The sequence below is a fragment of the Epinephelus moara genome, chromosome 5 (assembly GCF_006386435.1).
Source record: "Epinephelus moara isolate mb chromosome 5, YSFRI_EMoa_1.0, whole genome shotgun sequence".
NCBI classification, from domain to species: domain Eukaryota; kingdom Metazoa; phylum Chordata; class Actinopteri; order Perciformes; family Serranidae; genus Epinephelus; species Epinephelus moara.
The window spans coordinates 42,277,292-42,304,011 of NC_065510.1; the positions used below are offsets into that span (position 1 = coordinate 42,277,292).

The following is a 26,720-nucleotide window of genomic DNA, read 5'->3' on the forward strand; positions in this document are numbered from 1 at the left end:
ATGCCTACAAAGTTGCGTGGTGATTGGTGAAACCCTTGAGATGTTATACACCTTTATGTGATGAGCCACGCCCGCCGCAACATTCATTGCCTTAAAGAAGCTCAGTTTTAGTAAGTTTTCCAACTTTTGCCAAGAGGGAACTTTAGATATTGGTCTCTAGATTATGTTCACCGAGTTTCATGCAGATCTGTCAAACTTCCTAGGAAGAGATCGATTTTAAGTGTTTTTCACAAAATTCATAATGGCGGAAAATCTATATAACCGGAAGTTATGGGTTCTTGAGGGAAATTTGTTCCTCATGAGGAGAGGCATCTCTGTGCAAAGTTTCATGTCTCTACGACATACAGGGCATGAGATATGCCCAAGTTTGCAATTTCAATCAGCTGCTATAGCGCCCCCCTTTGGGCATGAGATATGCCCAAGTTTGCAATTTCAATCAGCTGCTATAGCGCCCCCCTTTGGCCAATGGATGTAATATTGCTTCATTCGCATCCTCCCATGACCCTCTACCACTGTGCCAAATTTCACATGGACTGAACAAGTCAGTGAGGATAAAAACGTGGAACAGACACACCCACAGACAGACAGAGTTTTCGTCATAGTAAGATAAGGCAGCTACTGCTGTTTCTGGACATTTTACCGCCCTACAGGCCAGACATCCACTGTGAGGGGATAAATCTCTTTATTGCTGTGTAAGTATGTTTTAGTTGAATTCTCTGGGAGTGTACTAAAATTTCTTCTTACTATGTAGATGTGGTTACAGAGATCAGATCAATAATGAGTTTAGAGCTGGATTTTAACTTCAGTGTAATGTATTTGGGAAATGTGCCAACTGGGCTAATAAAGCAGGACAGATATTTATTAAAAATACTACTGGTAGGTTGTAAAAAAGCAATAACCAGGAAAAGGCTGAGTTAAGACTCTCCAACAACCTCAGAATGGACAGAAATAGTTAAAGAAATTTATTTTATGGGAAAACTGACTTTTTCTCTGAGACATACTACTAAAAATGTGAAAAATACTGAAAAAATGGAAATCTTATTTGAATCTGAAACGATGTTTAATTTACATGTTTTATTTGTTTTATTCCCCTTGGTATTAAGACATACAGAATGGACTATAGCTTATGCATGAGTGGAAGATTTCTCCATACCCTGGCTTTCCGGGTATCAAAGTCAAGGATCATAAGGACCATAAGGATGATCACGGACATAAAGGACCCATTATCTGTGATACTATGATGTAACCTTGCTTCTTTTCATTTACTTTTTTTACAAGATGTTGAGCATTTCACCTTCACTTATGATGTTCCTGCCTATTGTCCTTGGTTGTGTCTGTTTTTGTTTTGTTTTTTTTTTGTGAAAAATTGTCTCTTGTCATTATATAGACTGACACTTAGTACCTTTACATGTACACTAGTCCCTCTTATGTCTCTTCCTGATTTTAACAATGTTTGGGATATTATATGAAACATAAGCAACACAGGAATGGTCAGATTAACTTCCTTATATAATTGTAGCATTATCCAGGATTCTGATCATTAATGCAGATGTCACATCCCAGTTTCTCATTTCTGTCCAGAGGTTAAGGTCTAATCACATTTCACAATTCAATATTTATTTTAGTTCTACTTAAATGACACAGCTTTCAGGGCACATTTAGCCTGCATTAGGTATCCATTAAAATCAGTGAAGCAACTTGTTTGACAGCTTAATAGCTCTGCATTAACAAACTGTAACCTGCATAACAGCTGTCCTTTGATGGTTTCCTGTCATACTGTATAGTATTTTGTAGCCTATCCTTGGAGAATGCCAATGTCAACCTGGTGTTGCAGTTTGCAGGTTTTGCAAAGGTTTTCAATCGTATTCAACATCAGCATTAACAAAATACTAAAAAAATTTTCCAGACGGCAGCAGTTTAGAGATGCAGTTAACCTGCAATGTGTCACTGAAGAAGTCGAAAAGCGTTGCTCTCTTATAGTGCCTTACAGTAAGTATAAAGAGTAGCCAGATGCCCTTTCTGTGTACTAGCAAACTGAGAAAAAGCTTGTTATTCAATACAGTATCTAGCTAACAAAAACAAAGAGGGACAGGTATTTAGGGAGTAAGGAGAAATCAATGCCTAATACGTTACATGATTTTTGTCTGTCTTTTACCATCTTGGGAACAGGTTAGAAATTATTGTTCTTACTTTAATGTGTTACCCCTTGGATTGTGTTTAATCGATCAAATCAAATCTCCAGATGCAGGTGGCAGTCTGCTACTATTAATTGTCAAAACGTAAAAAGAAAAAATGAGGCCTAGTTTGATTATTTTTGGCCAATTTGTGCCATCTTCTTCCCAACAGCATCAAACAGAGGTTACACACACCCGCATTTGATCAACGCTTTGATTCGTTGAAGCTGCTTGAATTCATAAACCTGGTCTCTCTTGATCAAACTGCTCTACACAGTCATCTGATCCTGGGTAGGCCATTTAGATGTGTGTGTGTGTGTGTGTGTGTGTGTGTGTGTGTGTGTGTGTGTGTGTGTGTGTATGTGTGTGTGCGTGTGCACGCGTTATAGGAGATAAACACTCTCGTACCAATTAAAGTGAAGCCACTATGTCAGATAAACCAAATAAAAAATCACACACACACACACACACACACACACACACACACACACACACTAATTGAATGAACTCCTCCCTGCCTGGAAACGTTGGTTGAATCATACTCATTATGTTTGTTCAGTCTTCTACACATAAAGAGCCTGTGGTGATCAGAATTAGTGTAGCACACAATAATAAACCTGCAGTGGCTAACCATCTAACCTGCTGGACTGTTTTCTGTCCCTGCACAGATTGCTGCTCTGAATAGTGGGTAAAAATACTCTGAGTTGAGAGGCAGATCCAGGTAGAAGCTACAGCTGGAGAAATGTTGGAAACCTAAAAACAGAATGCAACAGAACAGCAGGTTTGAGAGTACTTATTTACATTGTGCCATAAAGAAAAAAATATGCTTGGGGCCCCATAGCTGCTTGAGCTAGGCTTACACGTGGACGCACACACACACACACACACACACACACACACACACACACACACACACACACACCCCAAGTATAACAACAGTAACAAAGGGTCACCTGCTGCGTTCACCATTCCCTGCTGGGGGGACACAAACCTGGATAATGTGTCCACTTTGTCACTATGATCATTGAGTCAGCTTTTAGCCAGCAACAGTTTCGGTCTCTGTTGGGTGGATTAAGAAATTCTTTCAAATAAGACTGTTAGTTTTGAAAGAAGAAATAATTCATTCTTTGATTTAATGAGGATTAAATGCACCCTTGCGCCATTCAATACACTCAGGGATTTTGCTGCTACAGTCACATTGCACATTTTCTGAAAGTTTGTGGATACAGACGAAACAGCTGTAACACCAGAGATTGTGTAGAGTAGTTCAAGTGAGATGCGAACATCGAAAATGACAAAGACATTTTAAAAATGGTGGAATGGTGCAAGTCGGTAGCATAGTGAGAAGAATTCTCTGTACACTTGTTGCAAAGTATTTTATGGCCTCACAGACCACCACTGTCCATTAAAGGTACATTATTACAACCTCCTCCATGTTTGCTGTTGTCATAAACTTTTGGCTTTGCCCTCTAGAACCATTGAGTGAATATATGTATACCAACATAAAAGACATTTAGGTATGTGGGCAGTGACCATCACAACGTTTGAAAGAACAAATGAAATCCTCACAAATGAACACCACTTTAATGATTTTTGAACCCCAAATGCAATCGTCAGAATTTAAAAGCTAATGTTAGGTTATAAACAAACGACCCAGATAGCACACATACATCTGGCCGATGTTGGCCTGAGGACGACACATCGGCCCTGAATTTATAATGTCTGACAAACGTTGGCCACATGGGCGGATATCTTTAAATTTAATACTCTTTTGTCCCAGTTCATCAAACGTCTCTGTTACGTCGGCTTTGGGTCGGCCCAGTGCCGTAGAATGTCTGCCCACATATGGAAGTCGCCACAGAGGCGGAATTTCATCTCCGCGGTGTTTGTTTGGAACTGAGCTCGCAGGACACAGCATCTCATCGCAGTTGGTTTCAGGTAAGCTAACTGGAATAAATTGGCAGAAAATAGCTTTGTTGTTTCTTCTGTGACCGTTAAAAGAGGTTCCTGGTGAGTGGCGAAGCACGACTGGGTGTATATAGCACATGTCCCCACCAGCTAACGTTATCTTTCGTTAGCTGATAGCTAGTTTAGCGGTTTAGCTCATGTTAGCTAACAGGCTACAACTGTGGTGTTTTAATTTTATTTTCCCTAGTTGACGTTATCTGCTCATCTGGTTATCGTGAGCACTCGTTTTGGGTTAAAGTGGAAGTGCTCGGAGCTGCCACCCGTGGTCCCGCGGCCCCCCCGGCCTGACCTCCAGGGCCCTGGACAGGTGCTCAAGTGTGGGTGAGAGGAGTGCGGAGGTGAAATAGTGAAGTTTAAGGATGGATTCGGTATGTTGTTAATGTGATTTTTTGGGCAATTTATCAGTCGAGGTCTCCTCCTCTGCAAAGCAAACTGACCCGGTGGCTACAGGTAATAGCGCAGTTTTGAAGCCACTGTTTTTCCGAGATGAAGGACTGATTGTTGAGCTGCTGTTAACAGTTAACGGAGTTAGTGGATCCTGTTATTTAACTGTTTCAACACTAAATTAAGCAGAGTGACGGACCCAAAGCCTTCAATCTGGCTAAAAGACAGCTGAAATGCTAAATAAAAATACAGTGGTGAAGTTGGGATTTGTTTCTTGAAGTTATGTGTTCATCGTCTTTTCTGTGTCTTGCAGGCTGCCAGGAGAAGCGGACTGGCCGTCAGATATTGTTTGTGGAAATTTGAAAATAAAGCTTTTCAAATTGACTTTTGTCTCTTCATTGTGCACACTTGCACACGAAATAGGGTAACAGTTAGCTATTTTTGAATGTTAGCACTGATTTCTTACATTGCATGGTGAAATATTTGTAGTTTGAAAGGTCCGACCTAAATGAATAAAGGTCGTAGTTAGTGAAGCATATGAATATTAATGAAGGAGCGCCCACTGAGCGCAGCTTCTTTCATTGATCGTTTGAACGTTGCGTGGTGGTCATTTTCGATTAAAGGCCAACGTCTTGGCAATGAGCAAACGCTCTCCCTGCTACGTCTTAACGATCTAAACTTGATACATTGGGCCGATGTCGGCCAGATGTATGTGTGCTATCTGGGGATACTACGGTCACATGATTTATCACCCCTACCACAACAAGGCTGTAATGTCTTGATCAGTGTGACGTTAGTCTCATTTAGCCATTTGTTAGCAACCACTCTTTTAAGGTGCTTAATTAAGGGGTATTTACTAATGTATTTAATGTCGTAGAACAAAATGTAAAAGTCTGTTCAGCTTGTGTTTACTGCAGGCTTTATACCAGGCATCTAACCAAGAACCCATTCAAAAACCCCATTGACTTTGAGACGGGGGAACCGGGAGTGCTAAAATGCTAACTCATTTCAGGGTTTTATGACTCATTCCTGGGGCACTCTATCAGTGTGCCATATCAGTTTAACATCAATCCCTCATTCCTCAAATGCTCCATAAAAACGTTGGCTATGTCCTCAACTTTTGTTGTTTGAGTCATTGGTTTTAAGCAGCAGAGATCTTCCCTTACGGTCAAATCACAGTATCTTGCTATGACTGCCAAACGTGGTATGTCGTTTACATCCACACTTTAATCAAGTGCAATGCCAAAGTTGCAAACTTTACATGTGTATGTTTGTGTCCATTCCTTTGTATTACTTTGTGTCCCCTCTAAATTCAAAGGTTTCTGCATGTCAGTAAATGCAGTGTGAAGTTCTTCATGAGTGAATGGTAGACATTATATATTTCAACAGCGCTCCTAATGAACGGTCTAACTCCAAAATAGAAAATCAATACATTGCAGCAGATATTGTTATCATGACCGGTCAGCACAAATAAACGAATGTGTGGGAAACCCTGCACTTAAACATTAAAAAAAACAAACTCTCATGCATGCTTATTGCTAGCGTGCCATTAGATAAACTACTGCCTGCTAATGGAGGCACGCGTGCCCAAGATTGTCATGTAGCCAAAGTCGCTACTGTTCATCAAAAGTTACAAGGGAGGGACCTCGGCTGTCATCCAAATACCCTAGACCACAAAGTCTGTTTGATTAATGTGAACACTGCGTACCGTACCCAGACACAGTATGTCGATCCATGCTCAGTCCAATTGAAAAGGTGGTGCTCTTGAATACGGTTCATGTGTACTCAGGTTCAATTCAAACTGTGTCAAACATGAAGGCACTTTGCTACTGCAGTCGGCAGAGTTCAACAGAGTACAGCATCTGTGTATGTGCACACACTGATGGCATCCTCTCAACTGCGTAGCTGTGGGTGATAAAGTAGGGAGGCAAGCAGAGGGTCGTTCTTGACACTGTCTCCAAAATATAAACCATAGTAGGCACAATGCAAAGGTCAACTGCATTGTATGGGCTCTTACGATTAGCACTCTTTCCTTAACTGTAGAAATAACATAAATAAATGTCACACAGATGATGACTCAAGTGTACCCAGGCATGGGCCAATACTACTAATGTGACAGTTAAGTGCAGGGGAGTGGGTACAATTCTACTCAGGCACAGTATGAATCAATCATACCATGAAAATGCCCATAGTCTTGTTTCAATATAGTCTGTACTCCAGCAAGACTTTACCTTGACTTTCCTGCTCAGAGTGTCTAGCTGGAGAAATATTTGATATTGAAGAGGACACAGCTCAATGCCACTGTAGTAAAAAGACAACAAATGTCTTTTTCAATAATCAACTCCTACTGAAATGTGTCCACTCTAAAACTTTTTAATAAAAATACTGTAGCATAGATCCTTTCTACCTTGACAACATAAACTTAATGTAGACAGGAAATAATGCTCTTCTACAAGCAAGAGAAAAGCAATGACAACAGTGTATTATCCAGCAGTAAACATGCTAGCTGATTAGCTTGCTAGCAGTAAACTAGGATAACTAACTCTTTTATTTCTTTACTTTCTGTAGGAGCTGGAGTGGGCAGTTTTATTCACATGAAGGTTCTGCATTATCATCAGTCATTGCCAGGTATGCTATATTCTATATGATCTTATAGCCCATCTTGAATATATTACTACAAGTGGCACCTTTTGTACTGTTCTCCCATGGGAGAGGAGCATGCAGCTGTACTTATATTCAGATGAATCATTCAGAACAATCAGAGATAACCTCAAAGGGATCCCAGTATCATGGCATCCTCATTACTAACTAACACAATGCAGAAGCCTGCCGGTTTCTCATTTTCCCATTCTTGCCGAGAGTAACAGCAGCGGCCAGTTAGCTTGGGGAGTTCATTAGTGAGCTTAAGAGGTGCTGGAAGTTGGATTTTGTCACCTGTTGTAGCTGTTTCCACCTGTTTCCAGTCCTTATGCCATGCTAAGTTGGCTCAAGCTTAATATTTAAGGTGCAGACATTAGAGTGGTATCTTTCAACTTTTGGCAAGAAAGGAACATAGGCCCATTTCCTAAAATACCAAACTACTCCTTTTAAGCAACAGGGATTGCGACCAAGGCAGCTGCTAGCAGAGAACCAAAATTTTTAAACCCAAATGTTGGACCTAATTAGGCAGTGTGAACCTAAACAAACCTTGTAAATAATGCATTAAATAAATTTTCCCACTCTGGTTTAGAGCAGCATAAATTATCGCTCCGTGTGTACCTGACAAAGACAAAATGGAGGAAAAAGCTGTAGTAAATTGAAAAAAATGTGACAGCTGTGTTGCTGTAGAGCAAAGAAAACCCTCGACTCAAGTCTGATCCTTTCAGAAATGGTTTTCTCACAGTCCCTGGCAAGGCGGGAATGCACAGGTGAACAGATGTGCACTGCTGGCTCTCTGCAGGGGTTTTTGGAACATTCAGGTCACACACACACACATGCACCTGAAGGTGTCTGAGTCCTGGCTTTGGTCCAGTGGCCTCGGGCAGGTCTTTATCCTCCAGCCCCCCAAAGCCCCTCAAGCCCTGAAGCTATGCCAGTCTGCTCTCCTCCTTCGATCCCTCCTTCCTTTTCCAAATAATTTCTATAATTCCCCTTGTCCCTGGAATCCACCTGCCTTCACTGTTTTCACACCAAATCCTTTTTATCACTCCAATCATTAAACTTCTTCCTCCAGATCTCTATGCTTCTCTCTCTCCTCCCACCTCACTTCTCTCTCATACCCCCCCCTGCAGCTCTTTCGTCTCTCTCCAACCTTCCTCCAGTCTCTCTGTGGAGGTCCACAGTCCAGTGGCTCAAGCACCAGAATGTCACGCAGCCATATATTAACATTTAGACAGCCTCAGGGCCCAAAGGGGAGCTCTGGTTTAAATCAGTCACATCCTCTCTGCACGTTCAGAAAACTTCGGACTGGTACAGCTGGCACCAGTGGAGCACCGGTGTCAATCTTCACGGATGTTTTACCCTGTCAGTTGTCCGATGTGAGTGTTTCATGGCTGTGCAGGCTTCTCTTACCCTCTCTTTCTTACACGTTTTCCTCTTAGACTAGTCTGTTACTGTCCAATTTCATGAAACACGTTGTTTTGTGTTGCCAGTGTGAGTCAGTGTGACATCCTCGCTGCTCCAAAGAGAATTTGGTTTTCAAAGAACAAACGGGGAAATTTGTTTATATTATTGTTATCAGTGGGGTTGGAACTATCATTCATTTTTATTATTGATTTATCTGATATATTTGATTAACTGTCTATAAAATGTCCAACAAAACATCAGAAAACAGTGAAAAACACTGATTACAGTTTCCCTGAGCCCAAAGTGACATCTTCAGATTGCTTGTAAAGTCTGACAGAGAAACCCCAAAAAGTTAAATTCACACACATAAAACGAGAAAAGCAGTAAATCTACATGTTTGAAAGCCAAATCAGGGTGCCAAGTAACACCAATGAAAATAAAGTGAGTTTTGTACTTGTAGTGTAAATAAGGTGCCAAAGTGGATAAAAAGAGCATCAAAACAGAGCTTGTAGCACCTGCTTGAAAGTGTGTCTTTAACTGATGACAGCCTGTCTTAGGTGATGATGTTCCAAAGCAGAGGGCTGATCCAGGCTAAAGTCCCCTGCTATTTTTGCTCCATGTGTTTTTCCACAGCAGGGCAGGTAAAACAAGTTCACCTGTTGGAGGTGAGTTGTTTGTAGAGGTGCAGTAAGAGCCTGTTGTCTGCAGCTCTTAATCAAACATCTCACTGTGGCTGTTTCTACTTTTACTCTTCCTCCCTGTGGCATCATTAGACTTGACTTTATTGAAGAAAAGCCGCAAACAAAGTTTTGCTAATTCAGTGACAAACACATTTAATTTCCTATAGCTTCGTCACAATAAAAATCCCCCTTTATTTTGTTAGGTAAAAACTTTCATTGTGAGGCAGCAACTTCACACAACTTCTAATACGGCTCATAGCAAGGACGCAGAAGAGAAACTATCTTCCAAACCACAGAGATTCAGTTAGAAGCTACAAAAGTACTGAGAGCTGAACACACAAGCACTTTTAGTGAGGCCTTTAGAGAGGACAGACTGAATCCACGTGATGGAAGTACCCAGAGATATGATAAAAGTGAACCTCTACAATGACCAAATCTGTCAACGTCTTTTTCTTGTTAATTGTTGTCAAAATTTGTACATTTATATAACGTGAACTTAAACTGAAGTGTGTCATATTGCACTAACACGATCCTCAACCTGTAATTTACGATGTTTAATTCATGAATTGCATTTTGCCTCTCTCATTTCTTCATTCATTTTATGTTTATTTTATTTATTTATTTATTTATCTCTAAATTCATACTTTTGGGGTGGGGGGTGGGGGTGGATTACATGTGTTAAATCTTCAGCAGTTATACCGAGATTTTGTTCAGGTGTCCTTTTCTTTCTGCGTGTTTGAGGATGTATATATACACATACTGGATGTGTGCATGTATATGTCTTTGTTTATTGTTGTTAAAATCAGTAAAGATACTGTTGAAAAACAAACAAACATGCATTTCTCCCTTGTCGCCTGCAGACAGAGGTAAGATCGTAAGGTCATCGCCATAGCCTGAGTGTCAGACTGAAGCTCCCAGAACCTTTAGTCTGACATGGCTTCCATTGAAGGCGATTTACAAGGGGGAGGGAATTTGATTTTTCCCTAACCAATCAGTAGAGATCAACGACTCACCCAGAATCTGACGTCATTAGTATCCATGCCTCGGGGGTGCCGAAAACAAGCGAGCATTGCCCGTTTAAAATGTCTCCGTCGTCGTGCACGCCCAGCTGCATCGCCGTTAAATCCAGTTTAGTCCTTAATTTGGTCCTCCATTAACGCGAGTAGTGGCGAAATACCTCGATAGCATCGTTAATGTGTTCTGTAGGATGTGTAGTGGTCGCCATTGTTGCTATCCTCACCAGTTACCCACCGGCGTACAGCTTGACATCAGCGTGGCGCTGATTGGCTAATCGCTAGACCCCCGGCGTTCACTGGTCCGTCCATCGTTTGGACGAGATAAATCGCAAATTCACTGAAGTATGCCAGACCAGAGATGCAAGCCTACTCAGTTGAGTGGGCGGGGTCTATGGTCTGGAACCAGGCTATCATCGCCACCCACTTGAGGGTAGGTGGCCTGGCTTTTGGGCCTGCTCCAGAGAAGGTCAATCTCTGGCACATCTCAGTGTGGCAAGGCACGTCTAAACAGGTGGCAGAAAAATCAATGAATGCAGCTGCTGTCTTTATCTGTGCTTAATGATGACTCCATTATTTATTCCAGAAACTGCTTAAACACAAAACCCAGCACAGACAAGAAAACCAACAGAAGTGAAGGGAGATCCATATGACCAAAACAAGCTCAGGAAGTTTCCACTTTCTGAGTAATGTGTTTCTTTACACACTACTTTACAGTCAAACTTTGTGTAAGTCTGGCAGAGAGAGAAAAGTGAGACATATTATTATTCATTGCTGGAATAGCAGGGCAGAGACAGGGTGGAAATCCCTGTAAGGATAATTCTTCGTAGTTAGCGAGTCTCAGTGGCCTCACAGTCTGGTACTTTTTTGCTGCTGTGGGCAACCTCGTTTGGGTAAATCGGCGTGTGTGTGTGTGCATGGGCATGTTGGCTGCATGTGTAAGTGCGTATGTGTGCGTTCTCGCTAATATGGGCTGTGTTTGTGTTACTGCAGAGGTGACAACAACCAAAAATACACTAGCTCTGCAGGCCTGAATTATTCAGAGATTGGAGACGGAGCAGCAGGGGGTGGGGGTGGAGATAGATGGATGAATGAGAGAAGGCGGCAACAGAAGAGAGAAAACAGTACAGTGAGGACGGACAAAGTCGGCGAGAACAAGGAGGTGAGAGAAAGTTGAAAAAGTGAAGACTCATGAAAAGAAAGCCACGCACACTTGACACACACAGGCTGGTAGTGGTGACATGAGAGAACACACACACACACACACAGAAAAACATACATTCTGTTATGGCCTGCTGGGGTGCACAATGACTTCTTGCATCTGCAGACTTCAGCGCTAAAACAAACAAACAAAAAATAATAAAACCAAAAGTCCTTGCTTCCCACACACAAATATATCCTGGCCTTCAATATCTGCACACAAAAAACACACATCAGCAATATCTCTCTAAAGCACACACACACACACACACACACACACACACAAACACACTGCATCCCTCCTCCTTCGTCTCTTTTCCCCTTATACCCACACACGAACTGCATTCCTCAATCCCTTTTATTCTATGCATGCAGCTCCCCATCGCCTCTCACTCACATTGAAATTCCATCTGTTTTTGCAATCTGGGAGTGCAGCTGTGGAGCTTTTACATTCCCTGTCTTCCTGCCCGGCACAGGGGGATGTATGGAAACCCAAAATGGAGACTGGAGTGTGGAGCCACATTTATTGCCTTTTAGTGGGCAAATTGTACACATCCAATATCCTCAGAGCTTTATAGCACTAAGACAGAAGGCGTTTTTAGCATGGGTGGCTCTGTGGGGAGATTGTTTCAGTGCTACCATGGATCAACATCAGCTACATAGAAATACAAGTCAAACCCCTCTGATACTTCCAAGAAACTGCCAGACAGCAAGACAAACTTTAAACTACACAGTGACTTCAAAATGAACATTGCACAGGTGACTGCTGTAGAAGGAACCATAGACTGTATGAAAGAAGTGGACGTAGCCACTGTGACATCATTGGTTTTTGGACTCCTGTTTTGAAGCCTCAAGTTTGGCATTTTGGCTGACACCAATTTATTTTGTTTTGTTTTGTTTTTTTGCCAGATGTGACCATGGCTACCTTAAAATCATCTTTTTTTCTTAGGAAGGGTTCCAACTGATTGAATGACCTGGAAGTATCTAAGGAGCAGCCAGGATAGCTGTTTCAATCATCATAATATTAAGGAAAGGAGCTTCAGTGCTTCCTTTATTATCCTCTGTATCATAAGATGCACTGGACCATCCTTTACCAAAGGAAACGAGATAATGCTGTCCCGCAATTCTGAGAAACAGACATGCCACCATTCAGGCGTTCTTTGGGGAATCAACTATTTTGTCACATTACACATCCACAGCCTCTATGAGTCGTTAACAACTTCAAACAAAGGCAAAGGCTTATCATCAGCTCTCTGCCTTGAATGTATCTGTATATCTTTCAAAAACATATTCTATATTTGTATTGCTTCTTGTGTGCTCATTCTGTTATTCAATTTTATTATGTTTTATGTGTATTAAATATTTATTATTTACTGTTTTTCTTTGATGGAGCATCTCAGCAAAAATAGCCTATTTCTTGAGACTGTACCATTAAAACCGCAATAAACACTTCTACAAGAACATATTCAGCATATTAACCATAACATGAAAAGGGACATTTTGAGCCAGACAATGTTTTAACTCAACATGTTTGAAAGGTAAGAACTGATTGCTGATATGTACACACATTATACCTATCTTGCATAAATTTACTTTACTTACTTTACTTTATCCTTTATTTAATCAGGATGTCTCTCTAAGATCAAGACCTCAATTTGCAAGACAGACCTGAGTACAACGTGTAATTACTAGGGATGCACGATACTTTTTGCTGATACCCGATATGCTGATATGTAATAACTCATTTGACTGATAACTGATACCAATATCAATATATCCACTCCCCCCATCTTGAACATGCAGTTTCACCACAGCAGACCGACGCCAATAACATAGGCCGCCACATAATTATGGAGCCGAGGGTAAGTGCTGTCGGAATCTCTTCCATCAATCTCTTCTCTGTGTCTTGTCTTTTCCTAAGTCCCTTGACCTCATGATGTTTTACATTTAGGTCAAGGAAAAGTGGTTAGGAAAGGAGATTTTTTTTTTACTATCTGACCGCAGCCCATATTTGGATGAAAGGGTGGAGCTGTGAAGAAGCGGGCACTGGATCTGACTGGATACACATTGCTGCACCTCTATCCTTAATTACAGGTCACCAGGTGGCCACACCCTACAGCATACTCTGCTTTATCCTCTATTTTACTCTTCATGGATCATAACTTACTAAATGAGCACCATACTGAATTGAAGACTTAAAACAAGCAACTGAGACAGTAAACTTAAGAGAAAAATGTTTACTAGTTAATAAATAAAATGAGAAGTAGAGTAATTAATGCATTCTAATTTCTTTTAGGCCCCCTGCTGGCCATTAGGAGACTAGGTTTAAGGCACTTCCGTATTAGCTTCACTTTTCAGACCGGGAGTCTGCGTCTACATCTTTTATACAGTCTACAGAAGGAACATAATTAGTGACTTCCGCTCAGTGCAAAGCACTCAGACAGAGAGGAGAGGTCTGGAAATAGGCTGTTACTGTACATCTCATACAGCTCCTCAGGGTCCCATTACTAGTGGATGTCTTCCCATCAGTGTATGTGGAGGAGGAGGGGATTGGGAAGTAATGGATTTGATCCTAGAGATGACCACCAATGGACCAAATCTAGCCCAAGACTGCACACATGACATAGCAATGTACACAAACCTGTTGAATATTATCAGTCATCCAGACTGTTGTATATATGGAGGTGATGAGTAGAGGGCAACAAGACGGGGACGTTGTGGCTACATGATATGTGTTCCAAGGCAGTCATGGTGGCCCTTTGTTCTCTAAGATGCTTTTACAACATCACTTAGCGATGCAAAGAGGCCACAAACAGGAAGCAACATATGTCTCCTGGTTAGGTATGCTGTCTTTATTTCTTGTTTTATTTTTGAGATAAAAACATGTACATGTTTATCTGTGACAGAACATAGTGAAACAGTGGCACAAGGGAGAAGAAGTTTTAAAGCTAGCACAAAAGTTTTTTTCTTAAAGTTGTTCTTAAGAAGGTCCTAAGAAAAGTCTACGTCAGATTCATGACAGATTCTTAAACCCCAGGATTGTTTGCACCTGTGTTCTTTCCATAATGAATCCCATTGTCCTTGTAATTTGAAAGCATGCGCCAGTTGATCCTAATAAGCATAGGTAAACACTCTGCAAATCCCCATAAAAGCGCATGAGACTGCCATACCATGTGCACACTCAGAAACTGAAGAAGAAGGAGAAGAAGAAGAAGAAGAAGAGGAAGAAAAAGAAGAGGAAGAGGAATTTGAGAGAATCAAGCCAAGAATACCCAACTGAAACTTTGAGCAGGGTCAAGGAGCGCTGGGCTCCAAACATTAAAAAAAAAAAAAAAAAAAAAAAAAAAAGCTAAAAAATATGCTATTGTTACTTTTTTGTCCCACCCGCCCAAACTGCCCATGATATTTTCAAGCCTGATTAATCACCAATTATTGGATGACATGGATCCCATTAACTGATGTAAATTAATCACATATCATTGCAATTTAAATCCTATATTATACAACTGTTAAAAAAAAAATTGTTTTATTTTTCTTCCATTAACAGTGATGATGACACTTAAAATGAGTTAGAAAAGTGTCTAGAGCAGAGTTAATTTTATAACACTAGAGCCCAATTTAATACATTTCTAAAACAAAATATGCTAGTAGGACAAATCCAAAGTAATGACACCAATCCAGCTTATCCTATAAAGCAGCTGGTAGACAAGAAAAGATTTCTCCTTTGAGCCCTTTGCAGGTTAGAAAGAAGGCATGTTTCAGAAAACATTTGACAACAGACAACAGCTTGGAGTTGGTGTGTAAATACTGAGGACTAAATATAGGTCCATGTTTATTTTTTAACACCTCATATTTTTGGACAATAAATAACTTTGTTCTTGCTGCTGACTTCGAGGCAATGTAATACCAGCCCATTTTCATTCCGGAGTCGTCAAACACTGTCGCTTTGTCAGTGATTTGAGGGTCAAACACTGATGCCAAAAGCCTCCTTTCATTGCGGTATGATAAGCCAGCGATAGTTTGGACGCAGCCAGACAGGACCTTTTGCGGTTTTATAACACACTGCCGGTGGGCCTGATGGCACCTGTTGTGGCAGTATGATATGCAGACGGGCGGCATCAGTTCATTACACGGCCGGACATCACCTGTTGCAGCAGTATGATTCACCACTGGACAGCATGAGTTTGAAATGCTGCCGATAATGATATAATATAAGGAGCTGGGGATCCCTGTAGGGTGGGCAGGAGGGGTAATGGATGGGCCCAACAAACCTTGGACTTTCACCCAGGAGCCCAGTGATCACTTCTTGAATTAATGTAGAGCCAAACTATGATGCCTTTTTACTGAGTCTAACCATTTGCTTTTGCTGACAACCCGGCTTTAGTTGTGGCATCCCAGAACGTCAATGGCAGATGCAGAAGGATACCTAGTGCATAATATGCAGATGTGAAAAGCCACTGACAAAGTGGCGATATGTGATGACTTGGGATGAGAACATGTCGCTAATACTTGTTGCCACTGTAATGAGTGTGCGGAGGAAACCCCTCAGAAAGAAGAAGGTACCTGATGCTGGTAGAGGTATAGCTTTGATCTGCAATCCGTGACAACCACTTTTTTATTATCATCAGTATGTGTGTCCTAAAGAGCCAACAGACAGGCCTGCTAAATTTCAAGTGAGCAGGACTGACAGAGCAGCAGTATGTTTGTCAGGGAACATTAGCTTAGAGAGAATTAGGTTTCACTTCTACTGCTGTCCATTAGAGCTTTTAACTGACTGCCAAAGTAGAGGAAGGAAGGAACAGGAGATGAGCCTGTGTCTCTGTGTGTGAGAGTGTGTGTATGTGTGTTGTGTGTACAGACTGTATGTGCTTGTGGGTATGTGTACAGGCTTTTATGTGTGTCCATGGATGGACTGTGTGTACACATGTTTTGTGTATCTGTGTACAATACGTCTGAGCAGAGAGATCGTGTTTCAAAGTTGAACATGTAGGAGGGAAAAGTTACTCATTTGTAACGCTATATTTTACCAGTGATATTTACTAATATTTTCTTGCATATCTTCTTTGTCCATTGCAGTTTCTCATAGCTAAAGGTGATGTCTTGTTTTGTCTAACCAATGGGAAGACAGAAAAAAACTAACAAATCTTGACATTAAAAAAGCTGATTCCAGCAAATGTTTGGCGTTTTTCTTTGATAAATGGTTTAAAAAATTTATCAATTAAGAAAATAGCTGCCCATTGAACAAAGAACAAAACACTTAATTCAAAGAGAAGTTTTGTCATCTGATTGAATTATTTAATGAGCATCTCTGCACTCACTATAAAAGGAACTCTTATGATGCCTGTATAAAATTCCTTAAAAGACCTGCTCTTTTTAACCCCTAATGAAAAGTTATTCATCATTAAGTTATTTTTGAAAACTTTTTTCTCCATATGCTGTATGTTGAGAGTAGAGACATTTTTTTTCCTGCAGACAAAAGCCCCATTCCAAACATTTTTGATATGGTACCTTCGGAACCAAAAGTAACCCTTCAAATCTAGACCCTAGGTCTGTTTAGCATTTTCACAAAAACAGTATACTCTTAAATGTGGGCAAGGTCATTGTCACTCACTGCTGTGTCCAGTTCTCGCTGTACTTCCTCATCACCGGTGACATAGATGGAAGTCTGCACCTTGTTAATTGTCCTCAGAATGGAGTTGCTAGCTAACCTTGTCAAAACAAAATAGAAAAGGCTGGAGTGAGAGTCTCTCTCCATGGGATCTTTAAAAATAGCGGGTTTGTGCATTTAGTCCTTCTCAGGCAAGCGCAAGGGTTTAGTGTTGCCGTGCCGTGCTGTAGCAATATATTTTTCTTCAATGCTTGAAGATCCACTCATCACTAAACGTTTCTAGCTACACCTTTAAGTACCAGATCTGTGGCCTAGGTACCCCAAAAGAGGGGTGACGGTAAGGAACAGTTCCATTGGTACCATCCACAACTTTTCACAGTGGCGAGAGTTCAAAAGGGTACCAAACTAAACTAAATCACACCAAACTGCTTGGTGGAAACGGGGCTAAATAGCAAAATTTTGCAGCCCGGAGAGGCTTCAATCAGCAGTGATGGAAATACAACACCCAGGTTAATGCGCTAATTATAGCCCCTTTGCAAAATTTAGTCTGCACAGAGTTTGAGAGACAGACTCAATAAGAGATCAAAAAAAGAATAACATTTCCACTGACCTCCATGCTGCTTTCTACTGTTTACTAGTCTCACATAGCCAGACCTATGTCCACATGTCTGTTAGCACTATAGAAAGGTTTGGAATCGCCATTATCTATTTGCTATGGGGGAAAAATGCTGTGGTTTGTTTTTGTTTCTTTAAACCAATCACAGTCGTCTTATGTGTAGCTAAGTCCAGGATGCAGCGATGGTGCTCTTGCAAAATAGTGTCAGGGAGGAACTTGTTTTGATGGAACATTTGCACATGGGGAGATGAGTATTGTCATTAAAATGAACCCGCAAAAGAATATGCCAAAAAACATTACCAGTGGTTGTGTCACTGTCATGGTGTGATCCAATTTTTAATGATAAAAAAGAAAAACGTGATTTGATCATCAGTGTTCTAGAGGTGAATCCTGACTATACTTTAGCTCTGGAGAGCTCACCGAACCTGTTAAAACCACAGACGATTTGCTGTATGTGACTCTAGCAGAATATAATCACAATGATATCACATAAGCTTGTGTGAAGTGGAACCGAGCGGTATACCGGTGAAGTCACTGTCTCTGGCTCATGCCACTGTCACAGTTCAAAGATGTGGCAAATCTGTTCCAACAGACCATGTCACAAAACAGGTCAACTTTGGCCGTGAGAGTCTGGGCTTTTCTGAGGTGCGTTCACAAGTTGTTTTATTTGCTGCACATCTTCACAACTAACCAAAAGATCAAAGCAGACATGCCTTATTCCAAATCTTTGTCAAAAAGTGTTAACTAACCTGTTGTCCAGCCTGTACATGACACACCAGTAAAAAAACAAAAACAAAAGGGCACACTCATCCTCTTGCAACGGGCAACGGGAAATCAGTCTATCACCTACCTTTACAGGTTACGTTACCGTTAATCAGGAAGAGGTAAGATTAATAAGTTCATCCACTTAACAGATTTAACCATTGCATATATTCTGTGTGTATATTACTGCAACATCCGCACGATTTCACCCACTTTCCTGCTGCTTTTATCATTTTGAGGCTTAAAATTAAATATGCAAATATGAGGTTATCAATCAGAAAACTGAGGAGTCAGTCCCACTTCAGATGATGGCAGCTTGCCAGCAAAAACTACTACGAGACGTTTGTTTCTATGAACACAGACAATAAACCACAACCCACAGTGTGTTTCTACAGGGATGGAGTGGCCACTAATGCAACATCCCTCTGATGTGTCAGCTTCCTGTCTCTGACCTCTGCTTGTCACTCTCTGGCTGTCACAGTGACAGCAGAGTAAAAAGGCAGAGGATGAATGGAGGCAGGTGTCAGCTCGCCTTCTCCTTCCCATCACATGTAGGTGAAGCGCCGGAAACAGAAGTGTGAGAATTTAATGGTGTTTGAGAGCATGACTGAGATTGGGCGTGAATTAGTCTGAGCTCTCTCTCATGTGTTTGTGTGTGTGTGTGTGTGTGCGCGCGCGCATGTATAAGTGTGTTTTAGCTTTCCACGGCGGTATATGAGATTCTGCTGCAGTGCTTTCACACATGAGCCTTCACTGCAGAATCCAACCATGATGTCATCTTTTCTTTTCATCTTTCTCTCTGTAAATCTCTCAGGCTGTGGAGAGGAGGGGTTTATTTCAGTCGTGATGTAAAGTGAGAGGATCTTATTAGATGGTGAAGAGAGGGTGGAGAAAACAGGGAACGAAAAGTAAAGGGTTAATTTGTACATTTAGAAAAAGAAAGCAGTAGATCACTTTCCCTCTGCAGGTAATGATCACTAAGTATTAAAACTTTAATACCTGACTTCCTGTATTAATCCAAAACATACTTTGTGCCTTCCACTAAATTCAATAAGCTGAAATTCAATAAATCCTAATAAGTCCTCCATGGTAGAACATTACAATAATAATAAGATGCCCTTCTCTAAGAGAACTAGTGCTGAAAAAAAAACTGATTAAAAAATGCTGATGTTGGATTAACATGTTGATCACTTTTTAATATTTTTCTACAGTTTCTCACCGATGAAGATTTGCTGCTTTTCTCCATTGTATTGGTTATTCAAATGCCTTTTTATTGATGGGACAGCTGTAGATAGACAGGAAAAATGGGAGACAGATGGGGGATGACATTCAGCTAAGGACTGTGGGTCAAGCTCAAACCCATGTAGGACTCATCCTATATGTAACAGGGTCAACTATACAGCAGTAATGTGTGTAACAAAGTTAAATGTACATATGTAATGTTGAATATTATAATTCCACAAAATTTGGTTCAGTTGTTATTACCTGACATGCTTAGACCTCCGTATACAATATGTGGAATGTCTGATAACCAGTTTCTGTACCCCTACGTTCAACTTTGGGAGTAGCCCACCTATATCAATCAATCAATCAATCAATCAATCAATCAATTATATTAATAAATCCCAATATCACAAATCACAATTTACCTCAGAGGGCTTTACAGTAGGGATGCACCAAATATTCGTAACCGAATATATTCGGCCGAATATTGCAAAAAAACACACATTCGATATTCGGTGGAATAAGTGAAAAGCAAGGCTGAATAATAGCGGCGTGTTTTGATAACGCAATCAAACAGCGTGCAGTGACGGACAGAGTAAAATGTCGGCAGTGTGGCGATATTTTACTCTGTCCGTCACGCACTCGCATTTGCGACTAAAAATAGTTTTGTGCAAATCATTCAGCACGCTGTGTGAGTACAGATTTCAACCAGCAGCAGAAACGAAAGGCGAATCCCGCCGGTTGTGGGTTGAACGGGAGTCACAGACACAGACAGGAATGAATACCTGTCAAATACAGCGGCCATCGGCTTACCGGTGACGGAGAAGTCCTTTTCCAATAATGTCCTCTTCTTGGTGTCATGACTGCCCAAAAGGACCTGGACAGCCGAGCCATGGCAGCACACAGGTATGTGACGTGTCAGAGGAGAAACGAGCCGTTCACATTTCTCTCTTTGTGGCAGTGTGGGAGTGGGAGTTGTGGGACTGTTGTGGGACTGTTCTTGACTTATGAAGGGACTGTTCTTTACTTGTCAGAGGAGGAGGGTGGCTGGTTGATTTTTATTTCATTTATTTATTTTATGTTGATCCCCCCTATGTTAATCACTTATTGATGCTGTTTTTGAAGTATGAATAAGTCAAAAAGTCAAATTTTGGTCCCAAATTTGTTCAAATCCATACTAGTGAGCACTTCTCCTTTCCCAAGACAATCGACCCACCTGACAGGTGTGGTATATCAAGATGCTGATTGAACAGCATCATTACTACATAGGTGTGCCTTAGGATGGTCACATTAAAAGGATACTCTAAAATGTGCAGTTTTATCACAGCGCACAATGCCACAAATGTTGCAAGTTTTGAGGGAGCGTGCCATTGGCATACTGACTGCAGGAATGTCCATCAGAGCTGCCAATGAACTGAAAGTGCATTTCACCTCCATAAGACATCTCAAATGTTCCATCCAGTTCCATGAATTTGGCCGTACATCCAACCATCCTCACAAGTGCAGATCACATGTAACCACACTAGCTCAGAACTTCCATATCCAGAACTCATTACTTGCAAGATGGTCTCTGAACAGCCACCCAAACAGGTGATGCAACATTTGGTTTACACAACCAAAGAATTTCTGCACAAACCACGAGACACTGTCTCAGGGAAGCTCATCTGCATGCTTGTCGTCCTCACCAGGGTGTTGACCTGACAGCAGTCTGTCATAATAACTAGGACCCTACAATACCAGAGTAGGGACACACATTGATCAAGCGGAAGGTTGGTCACATGCCCTCTAGTGGCGGGATAGGGTGTTGCATATCTGACCAAGAACTGACTGAACGTCAGTATTGCTGCATTGCTGCTGACCAAGAATTCTTAGAATAGAATAGAAACCTTTATTGTCATTGTATGCTTGATACAACGAAAAATAAAGGTTTCTATTCTAAGAATTCCTGGTGCTTGTGTGTCCCCAAAGTCAAGCAAACCTAAAAGCATAATCTACCATAATAGGAGCATCGGTGACCCGTTTACAGGTAAAAAACAAAACAAAACAAAAAAAACAGTTGTCTACCATAATGTTACTCTCTACATTTTGAAATAAACAAATTATAAGCATGACTTCATATGACCAAGACATCTAAAAGTAAAACTTACAAGTGCGCGTCACACATACTGTAAGTGAGTGGGTTTTCTGGTTGGAAAGGTAATGCGCTCATGCCCCACTGGGGGACGCGTGCGGCTTAATTTCAGCATACCACAGGAGTCAATGGAAGTGTCGTCACTCTAGTATTCTAGGGTCCTAGTCATAACTAACTTGAGTGGGTAACTGCTCACCTTCAATGTTGTCTGGCACTTTGGAGAAGTGTTCTCTTCACAAATGAATCCTGGTTTACACTGTTCCAGGCAAATGTAGGCGATGCCAATATTATAAACAGATTGGCCCATGGTGGCTGTGGGGTTATGGTATGGGCTGGTATAAGCTCAGTACAACATACACAGGTGCATTTAACTGAAAGCAATTTGAATGCACCGTAATGAGATCCTGAGAGCCATAAGTGTGCCATTCATCCACTGCTATGACCTCATGTTGCAGCATGATAATGCACGACCCCATCTTCTGTGGATCTGTACACAATTCCTGGAAGCTGAGAACATCCCAGTTCTTACAAGGCCGGCATACTCACCAGATATGTCACCAACTGAGCATGTTTGAAGTGCTCTATATTGGCATGTGCAACTGTGTGTTGGTGTCCCACAAATATCCAGCAACTTCACACTCCCTTTAAAGAAGAGTGGGCCAACAATCAACAGGCCACAATCATCAACATGATCAACTTTATGTTACGGAGATGCGTCACACAACATGAGGCAAATGGTGTCCCATCGGACACTAATTTTTTTCGGGTGTCCGTGACCAATTCTATCAAAAGGCGGGTATCAGAGGAGATGCTGTGTTTTGCAAGCCAAGTTTCTCTTTCACTTTCACTTCAGCTTGTCAGAGCTGGTGATCGGGAACAAGGTTTACCTAACATTAGCAACACATTATTAGTTATTTGATGATGTAGTCAAGCTGAAGGCTTATGTTATCTATTACTGTCTGATGAGCAGAGCTGAAGGTTAGCAGGTACGCTGGAGAATGCAGGCAGGCATAGTTGAAGGGGTGTGGAGGGAGAGATGTGAACTAAGTTGTACAGGTTTATTTATTAGGATAAACCCCTTAAGATGAACCATCTCGTTTTTGAGGGTGACAAAAGTTATTGTTGTTTGCCAGCTGATTTGATCCGTTCACAAACCCAGACTGCAGTAACAGCTGCAACAGTGGCTGTGATACACAGCTCAGGGGGGCAGTAAAAATACTTGAAGTCACCAAAATGAAGTGATACCAAGAATAGGAGAGGTGGTGTTCAGATGGGGGCAGTTGTCTGAGGTGGGGACCCACAGTGTCAGATATGGAAAATTATGTCAAAATTCAACCAATATAGTATATTTTCATTAAATCTTTGATGCTGTTAAACAATAATGCCGACCAGCCGCGTATCATGCCAATGAAAAAGGAGAGCTTTTTTTCGTCAGTGTCTGACACCAGAAGTCACTGCTCAAATGCTGGTATTCCACAACTTCGGAGTGAGACTGGGTTGGATTAGGATGGAACCATTTATATCTACAAAGGTAGCAGGTCCTCGTCTCTAGAGATTGCCATGTTGCACCACCATATTTCTACAGTCGCCCAGAATGGACAAAGCAAACACTGGCTCTGGACAGGGCCATTCATGTTTCATGTCAGCCTACGTAGTCTGCAGCCTCTCCGCAATGAGCAGCGTCAGAAAAACACAGATTTTTTTAATGTCTTTATTCTGTGTTTTAACAGTTTAAATGACCAGGTCCATTTGTTTTGGAGAGGAGGAGACCTCTGTGGATAATTCAGGTCCTGGTTAAAACCTCCTGAACAATGAACACTGAAGGAATTCTAACTGGGAGTACATGCTTGGCACATGAGAGAAGTTTCAGCTAGTCACTACTAGATACCACTAAATCCAACACACTGCTCCTTTAATATTAAATATCTTATGTGTGTTTCCAGGCTCAGATTTAACACACACAGTTACCTTTCTCTGTCACATACAAACATGAATAAGTTAGTGGAGAAACAATTAATGCAGACTGCATGCAGGGTATGAGGGCTCACTGATCAGTTTGATGAATATAAAATGATGTGAATCATATGCTGTGGCTTTCACAGTCACCAGTCAACCCAAGTGAACACCCATGGGAAATTTTGAAGTGGCATGTTAGACAGCGCTCTGCGCCACCATCATCAATCTTTAGGAAGAACATCATCACTAGGACACTTTATGTTGTCTTTTCTTTTAATTTGTCATCCATCTGTATGACACCTAGCACAAAAATTTCGTTGTGTGGAAATCTTTCATTGTTGCTATAGTTTTACTCGCAATATATTTTTCCTTCTGTCTGTCCACATGATGGCCATATTATCTGCTACACATCCTGCTCCTCCAGTGCAGGCAGAGTCAGTGCCTTTAAGCACTCACTCTGTTCCTCTCCTGAACACATAAACATTTACTGTGCCCTTATCCAGCCACTCCTCAGTGTGTGTGTGTGTGTGTGTGTGTGTGTGTGTGTGTGTGTGTGTGTGTGTCAGGGACAAATCACAACTAGACACAAACCACAACACACTGTCTGCCACAGAGACCCACAGCTGGTGAGTCTGACCAATAGCATGTCAGTGTATACATGTAGATACACCCATCTCATACATGAACATATCTTTATGTTTATGCATTTGACTCTACTTTACTTAGTAGGTCTGCATATGTGTGTCTGGACAGAGGGGCAGAATACTGCAGCTCTTCTATTATCTTCAAAACTTCAAAAACATGACTGTTATGTAATTCAGAAAGTCTTTCTGTCAGACTGACAGCTTTTTGATTTTTTTTCTCCACAAGTTGGGACTGAGGTTTCTGAGGCCTGAGGGACAGGAATCTTGCTCTGCCCATGAAACAGCACCGTAAACTCAGAGTTCAACTCTGAATATGACACTCGCCAAAACTAGATCTGTGAGGACTTTTTTTCTGTGATATCAGCAGTAAAGAGAATAGAAAATATCTGTGGGAGAGAGCGAGGGAGAGAACACAGGAGAAACGCAGGAGATGGAGAGAAAAAGGGGAATATGGAATTCAGGGAGAGACAGGAAAACAGTTGGATAGAGACAGAAACAGAGACAGAGGTGCCAGTGATTGGACAGAAAAAGGTGAGAGTGTCCCTGGTTGTCTCTGATGTCCACATTCAGTCCCTGCGGCTGTCAGAGCAGACGCCGCCTCCTCCTCCTCCTCCTCCAACCACTAGCTTAACACATCACACTTACACTTTGATGAAATAAACACACACACACACAGGAGGGGATGAGTTAGCCGCTGCTACTGCAGCTCCCCTGGCAAAAAACTGATTTGAAATGTGTGTGTTTGTGTGTGTGTGTGTGTGTGTGCACGCAAATATGTGTTTTCTGTGCAGTGGAAGTAAGAGCGCACTGGACAGCAGAAGCACAGCACAGCCTAGTGGCAGAAAGACAAAGAGCCTGAGGCAAGATCAGTTCAAAACTCCCCCAGAATGACTTTAAATGAGTTTAAGACCTTTTTTTGCTAACAAAAAAAAAGCAAAATACTGTAAATACTATTACTTATCTGACACTACTCATGAAACCAGTATAACTGCCAAAAATTCTCTGCTCCCACTCATCCTGTTGAGGGTCCCAGCATGCCCTGCACAAGGGTACACTATAGAAGGCAGATACCTCATTTGCTTTAATTGTGTCACTCACAGAAATGTCATCCAAAAGTAAAAATAAGAACTGCGCAGTGTGTGGTTTAAAATCAGTAGACAAAAACATAAACTAGTTTCAGTAGTATATTAGAACAGTGGTTCCCAAATGGTCCAACTCTGAGGTCCAGATTGCTCCTTAGTCATTATTTCAAGGTGCACACAGTTTAATACATTCATTGTCATATTTGGGTTTGGCAATGCCGTCGAGCTAGTTTGCTGTTTCTGTCAAGTAGCTGTCTGTTAGTCAATCAATGTACGACAGGACATGGCACTTAAAAATAAAAGCTCTGTGCTAGAAATGCACTGTACTTAAAAATAAAGTGTGTTCCTTACAAACGTGACACATTTGCAGGTCATTTGTGGTCCATTCAGAATGGACCCGTGTCACTTTTGGATCGCAACTCACCAGTTGGGAACCACTGTATTAGAAGACCCAAACAAATAGCAAAATAACCACAGTTGTCAAGCCTGCATCATCACAGCGATGTATCTTGAGAGAAATGAGAAACAATAAAAATCCTCCATGCCACGTCAATTTCCAACTGGATATCAGGAACTGTAATATCCTTTGATTCACTGAAGACCCAAGATTAGTGTCACCAATTCAGAATCTGACCAAATGTCTCTCCTTATTAGACCCTATATAGTGGACTCGCTGTATCCCAAGATGCACCGTGAAAAGTATTGTACAACTGGTCGTGACTCACCAAGCAATATATCCTATCACATGTTGCGCCAAAGGAATGGATGGACTGTATGTGACGGACAGTGACACGGGCAAGAGGGGAGACAGTGACTCGATTACAACCTGCTGTACATGTTTAACTTATAATGACATGTTGAAGTTTGCTTATCAGTTTCTTTGCCATGTAATAAACTGTCAGTTTCATGTGTAGCTGTCGCTCCCCGAAGAGTAAAAATAAATCGCAATCAATCTTCTGTAGTGCTTAACAGTTACTGTACAGAGTAGGGCTAATAATGTTAGCTAATGTTAGCAAGCTGAGTCACTAATAGGTCTGATGTGTGCCATAATGGTGTAATGCAAAATGTTACACATTAAATTCACAAGTTATTACATGACTTACTGGTAAAACAAACGTCAACACAACAAAGGTTTGACAGAAAATGACCTACATTAGTAGGCGAGGTTGCAATTGCACTGCTCTCTCTCTGCTGGTCTGTCTGCCAGTGTAATGTTTGTATCAGGCACACGTTT

At 41.3% G+C, this 26,720-nt stretch overlaps 1 protein-coding gene across 2 annotated transcripts in view; it reads right to left on the minus strand.

Annotated features, from left to right (window-relative positions):
* The window catches only part of LOC126389761 (endonuclease V-like), a 111,889-nt gene that overhangs the window by 52,429 nt on the left and 32,740 nt on the right, over nt 1-26,720 (minus strand). The gene's annotated exons all lie outside the window — the stretch shown is intronic.